General features: G+C 45.6%; 1 long non-coding RNA gene across 1 annotated transcript; it reads right to left on the bottom strand.

The window, feature by feature from the left end:
• Positions 1 to 332: 332 nt before the first annotated feature.
• Positions 333 to 5,318, bottom strand: LOC140693026 (uncharacterized). Its single transcript, XR_012068677.1, has 3 exons — positions 5,137 to 5,318; positions 694 to 764; positions 333 to 485 (listed from the first exon to the last, which is right to left on the bottom strand). It is a non-coding gene; the product is annotated as an uncharacterized lncRNA (long non-coding RNA).
• Positions 5,319 to 5,919: the final 601 nt, after the last annotated feature.

The following is a 5,919-nucleotide window of genomic DNA, read 5'->3' as shown; positions in this document are numbered from 1 at the left end:
GGTGGATCAGTGTGATGGAGGGGCTGCCGCCCTCTGTGGAGCTTGGCTTAGGTCTTTGGTCCGGGAAGCTGTGTCAGTTCGAGATACTGCTGCTGCCCAAAGACCTGAGGTCACAGGTCAGTTTCCAGAACCTGAAAGGGCAGACAGTGGAAGATCTGCCTGTCATCAGCTTACTGGTCAGGCTCCGAGGTACTTTCAGACTTGCCCAGTCCTGGTGAAGTCGACTTTAGGGGAGACACGAAGAGAAGCTGGCCGATAAGCTGGCTGCACGGATTGAGGAGAGATGCGAACACATGGATGAGAGATGTTCTGCTACAATGGAGAATACTGGCGTGGAGACAGCTGTAGAGGATACCAGGCTCAAAAGACATTCATGAGACATATTGAAACTCACTGATACAGGCAGAAACATACGGAGTGCCAACGTGGACTTGAGGAAGTTCCTCAATTCTCTTCTCCAATAACGGGTCCAAGGTCCCTGACGTCTGAAGGAGAAGAAATGGCAGAGATGATCAAAACGCTCCTGTTCTTGGAAGAGGTCGTGAGAATCCACACGTCCCAAGGGGCATTCCCAAGCCATTCAGACCAAAATTCAACAAGCCCAGGTAAGCCTTTTCCCAGGTTTGGGCCTAGCTAGTGAGCACTTGCCCTTGCCTCCCCTCCACTCAGGCATCCATTTTGAAGGATCAGTACCTGAGCTGCAATGAAGCCATTACGAGAAGAGCAAGCCCCTCCTAGAATCAGAGTTCCTCCAGCTTCACTCTCTGTGAACAACAGTGAACACCTTAAAGGTCAAATAGTCTCGGCTGAAATAGATAAAATTGAATACTTAGCTCACACCTAGAAACGATGTCCTTCCGCTAGATTCAGCAAATGTTGTGTTTATGTCTTCCCTGGGGTGAAGGGAGTGTGGTAAGTGAGGGGAATCTTTGACTGAACATGAATCTGTATTAGGCTTCAGTTTTTCAAGACAGTGAAGGTAAATAGTACAAGTCAGAAAGTGAACTGAACTGTAAAAGTCGCCAATGACATTAAAGATACAGCTTATGTGGATCGTCTATCACTTGAGTCAAGCCCCCGGGGGCACTATATCATGGGGGTGCAGACTTGGTTGCGTTAAATGGCTTTAAACTACAGGATCGGATGATTAAGCGTTCTCAACACTGATAGAAAAACACCTGGTTCTCAATAGACTAGCATAACTGCAGCAGGATTCTCCTAGCTAGAATGCCTCTAGGTGCTTTTGGATTCAAACCTAAATGTATATATTTGGTTTGTTTCCTCTTGTATTTTCCTAGAGAGGGATGTTACCCCTTGAAATGCCAACATTGGCCAGTAGGTGACATTCGGATACAGGGTACCACATGCACAAGTGTATCCAAGGTTGGGGGTTATTCCATGTTTCCAAAAGTTATTTCATGGTTCCTGTTGGTTTCGGAGGCTTCAACCTTAAAGAGCTGACATGACCCCTTGAACAGTTTGGACTGCTAGTTTGCATTCTATCTGTCTAGCTTTTCCGTAGAGCTGACAAAATGTTACCAAAATTGACAAGTCTGGCTTCTAGGTCGATTTAGTGTGTTTCAAAATATAACTCCATTTTTGCATAACTCCCAAAACATGTAAATGAGTTCTGTTAAACTTCTTAAAGACTGCAAATGGGATATCAACACAATGTCAAAATAGTTGTCTTCGGACAATCCCTCCCACCACGGCTGTATAGAAACAAAGAGCTAAGCAAATATCACATTTCTGTGAAATGTATCTGGATAGTGTTGATTCATCGATGCCCAGTTGGCAGAGAAGAAGTGCAACCTGCACTCACTCGCTCCCATGTACAGAGCAATGGAAACATCCACTCACCCAGCCCTTAGCATAGGACACTGGCCGAAGAGAGGTCTGTTACTCCCAAAGACAGGATGAGGCCTCAGGACACCTGGAAGCAGGAGAATGCAAAGCAGGGAATGGAAACCAGTGCAGGTTCGGACCCCTGGTGATGGAGCAACAAGGGTGAAACTCTGTTTAACTTGGACGCACACTCTCAAGCGGACAGGAGACATGGGTTTGAAGGTGATGTGCTGAGATTTACAAGAGTGCACAGCAGATGCTTGGCTGAGAGAACTCAAAGAAACCAGCGCAAAATATCCCCACAGTTAATTCTGAGACCAAGATCCAAGCTGCCAAATTTGAGGTAGCAGAGGCAATGGTCAGTGAGGCATAGAGCTACGGATGATGGCACACGCTGAGTCTCAGGGATCTGGAGTGCATTGTGGGATGTGGTGGGTTGAATCAAGAGAGCAAACCGAACTGTGTACCAATAATAAACCAACCACAATGCTCGCGCGGTTGCGATTACCGATATGTCCCATGGCCACACCCAGTACATCTGCAGGACCAGGGACCAATTGGGAATTTTGCCAATAGAGCACGTGTGGGGCTGAATCAGAGATATCGTGCATCTGGTCTGAGGGATCCAGGGGGCCTGGAATTTGAAATCAGAATGAAAAGCCTTAGGATATGCTACATTCATAACCTGGGCTGGGATTATGGTTTGGTTTGAGTCACAGGATGCGCAACAACTCTGTGGTTGCCTTCGTGCACCCGTGCCACAAGGATGAGAGGACAAGGAAGAGTGGTCCAAGTCCACAGCGCGAGAAGAGGAAGCATTCCCTTCAGCACTATCTCCCAAAAGCGGATGCTACATTTTGGATGGCACCGGCACGGTACGGCACCTAGGACAACAAGGAAGGTCTGCGGGATCATTCCAGCAGGCCCTGATATGTGACATCCATAGATATGCTTCCACTGGTGTTTCTGTAGACAGAGAATCTCTGGAAAGAACTCATTTCATTGGGACATTCCCGTGGCAATAAAAAGCAGAAGAGCACTCTCAGTTTGCTGTTTTGGAAACACTCCAAAATGACATAGAGAAGAATGCAGAGCTGAGAACTTTTAGAAGCTTCATTTCCACAAGAGGAAGTGTCCTGTGCACTTTCAGAAGTGTGAGATAAGTATAATCAAAATGAAGTTATGCTAATCGAAGTAGTATGGGTTGTTCATCACAACTAATGCAACACCAGCAATTGGAGATATACCAAACAACACACACAGGTACAGGTTATGGCATCAATGCCTAGGAGAAATTGTCCTCACAGAAATCCCATGGAATTGTGTAGAGACAAGAGTCTAAATTTTTCAATTAACAAAGCCCTAGAAGTCTACATTAGATACCTGATATTACCTGACCAGTAGAGATGAAGAAGAACAGTAAAAGAAACAGGAAGTACCATTTTCAGTTCCAAAGATATTGAAGGCGCAAAAGATAAGCTTTCAAACAACTAGTCTGCAAAACGCTATCCAGAACAAGTGTTGAAAATGAAGGTCAGGAAAACACTGAAGAACACCAGTGTCTCAGAATCACAAAAGGCAGAATACCAGAAAAGGGGAAGAGAAAGTCTCAACACGAGCCAAAAATATCAGGAAACTCAATGGTTGTGATAATATCAGGGCTAAAATTCAGTCCTTAGCAGACTAGATAATGCAGAGGGACGCGTGAATGACTGTGAAGACAGGGGAAGAGAAAAACCTCGGTCAGAAGCAGACATAGGAAAGCAAGTGCAAACAAATGAAAACATTGCAGTTGAACCCTGGGTTAAGACAGGGCATGAAAGAATAGAAATCATGAGTCCCAGATGGAAAAGCAAGAGATAAAGTAACAAAAAGTGTCTGAAAATTTATCTGTAGAAAAATCAGACTGAAACTTGCTGAAAGCCAAGAAAGAATCATCTATGCGAATTCAGGAATTACACAGCATCCGAAGGAGGTGGAATCCCAATAGACCTACCAGCAGCTGTATGATTCAAATCAACAAAGTTCACGAATATCCGAGTGATTTAAAATGCACCTGGAGGAAACAACATAGTCACAAGGAAACCTCCAGAGGGGTTTCAGCTGATATCTCGGCAGCAATATTGCAGGACAGGGAGGAGTGCCAGGACACAGACCATATCCTGAATGGCCAAATGCTGCCACCTAGGGTAGCCTATGCCACATGAACACCATTTCAAATAACGGCAGAGCTAGAGAATTCTACAGACCGGCAAATCTTAAAAGAATTCAGCAGTTCAAAAGTTTTTCTAAAAGAAAGGTTGAGAAAACTCCCCTGAATAGAAAAGCAGCAAGATGGAATGGAAAGAAGAAACCATTATTGGAAATGCAAGAAGAGCATGTGTGGCAGAGAAGAAAGAAGAAGAACTTAAGGAGGACATCAAAACCCTAAAGATGGGAGAGGGAAGCAGGAAATCATAGGTGATTGGAAGCACTCTCTTAAGTGAATCAGCTTATTTGACTCTGTTTGAAGCGAAAGGAGAGATGCATGGCCTGACGTGTTTGCAAAACAAGCGAGAAGAAGACCAACAAAGAATCAAACCAACAAACAAGCACCAAAATGGTATGGTTGGCTGACATATACAAAGGGAACCATGATTATTCAAAAGAAAATACTCAAGGTGAGGTCAAGGGTCATTCAGAACGCATCGACCCAGTATCGTGGCTTGCATGTACTCAGCACACTTGTATTCGGAAATCAGAAGCGTGCATTCATATTCGTAAATTTTGATTCATAAGAGCATATCGTGACCTAACACTAATGCCGATTTGGAATCAAATGGATTCCTAGTCCGTGATGTAGACTTGTATGTCTTCCAACAGGATGAAGGAATGCCATATTCTAGGCTACGTAGAGAAGAAATGTAAGAAGCCTATAACAAAGGCAAGTAGCTCTGCCAAAGTGTACTAAGTGCAAAAGAGACCGACAGCAAAGTGCACATTGGGGTTGGTTTCATTTCTTGGAATTTCAGCCCCCATGAATCCAATGGATCCATGTCCTGAGAGTGTGGGTGTTTCAGCAGAAATCAGGCGACGCATATGTATTCCGGGTGTACGGATATTATAGGAACATAAGTCTCCTTTAGTGGGTCCCTGTGTACTGTGAACTGTTAGAAAGTTTAAAGACGTGTGAAACCATCAACTGAAAAGGGACACACTTCCCTCCATTGGTACGGTGCATAGAGCTCTGAACAAAAGGAAAGAGGGAAGAAGAAAGGCCCATGGGACGCTAGTGGGTAGAATCACATTTACCTTAGGAACCTCTCGTCGGATGCAGCCCCTCCCCCAACACTGACAAGATGCAGCAGCCATTGGGGATGGCAGTTAGCGGTTGGATTCCAGGTGGAATGTTGGTGTTTACCGCGAGGCTTGTTGTGGCTGTTGGATCCTAGGTAACCGGGCAGAGTTCTGTGGGTGGATCAGTGTGATGGAGGGGCTGCCGCCCTCTGTGGAGCTTGGCTTAGGTCTTTGGTCCGGGAAGCTGTGTCAGTTCGAGATACTGCTGCTGCCCAAAGACCTGAGGTCACAGGTCAGTTTCCAGAACCTGAAAGGGCAGACAGTGGAAGATCTGCCTGTCATCAGCTTACTGGTCAGGCTCCGAGGTACTTTCAGACTTGCCCAGTCCTGGTGAAGTCGACTTTAGGGGAGACACGAAGAGAAGCTGGCCGATAAGCTGGCTGCACGGATTGAGGAGAGATGCGAACACATGGATGAGAGATGTTCTGCTACAATGGAGAATACTGGCGTGGAGACAGCTGTAGAGGATACCAGGCTCAAAAGACATTCATGAGACATATTGAAACTCACTGATACAGGCAGAAACATACGGAGTGCCAACGTGGACTTGAGGAAGTTCCTCAATTCTCTTCTCCAATAACGGGTCCAAGGTCCCTGACGTCTGAAGGAGAAGAAATGGCAGAGATGATCAAAACGCTCCTGTTCTTGGAAGAGGTCGTGAGAATCCACACGTCCCAAGGGGCATTCCCAAGCCATTCAGACCAAAATTCAACAAGCCCAGGTAAGCCTTTTCCCAGG

The sequence above is a fragment of the Vicugna pacos genome, unplaced genomic scaffold, assembly GCF_048564905.1.
Source record: "Vicugna pacos unplaced genomic scaffold, VicPac4 scaffold_19, whole genome shotgun sequence".
Lineage (NCBI taxonomy): Eukaryota > Metazoa > Chordata > Mammalia > Artiodactyla > Camelidae > Vicugna > Vicugna pacos.
Note: the sequence above shows the minus strand (reverse complement) of the source record. Positions and strands in the feature narration are given on the sequence as shown.